Genomic DNA, 207 nt, shown 5'->3' on the forward strand with positions numbered 1-207 from the left:
TCAATAAATTAGTAAATTATTGTTTTTAGGAGAACCCTTAAATTAGAACTACATTACAATGTATACACTTGACTTGTTCATCTTTGTATCCCCCAGAGCCTAGCAAAGAACACTCAATGAAAGCTTGTTGGATGGATGAATGGATAGATGAATGGGTGGATGGGTGGATGGATGGATGGATGGATGGATGGATGGATGGATGGATGG

This window comes from Neomonachus schauinslandi, chromosome 6, assembly GCF_002201575.2.
Source record: "Neomonachus schauinslandi chromosome 6, ASM220157v2, whole genome shotgun sequence".
In the NCBI taxonomy this organism is placed as follows: Eukaryota; Metazoa; Chordata; class Mammalia; order Carnivora; family Phocidae; genus Neomonachus; species Neomonachus schauinslandi.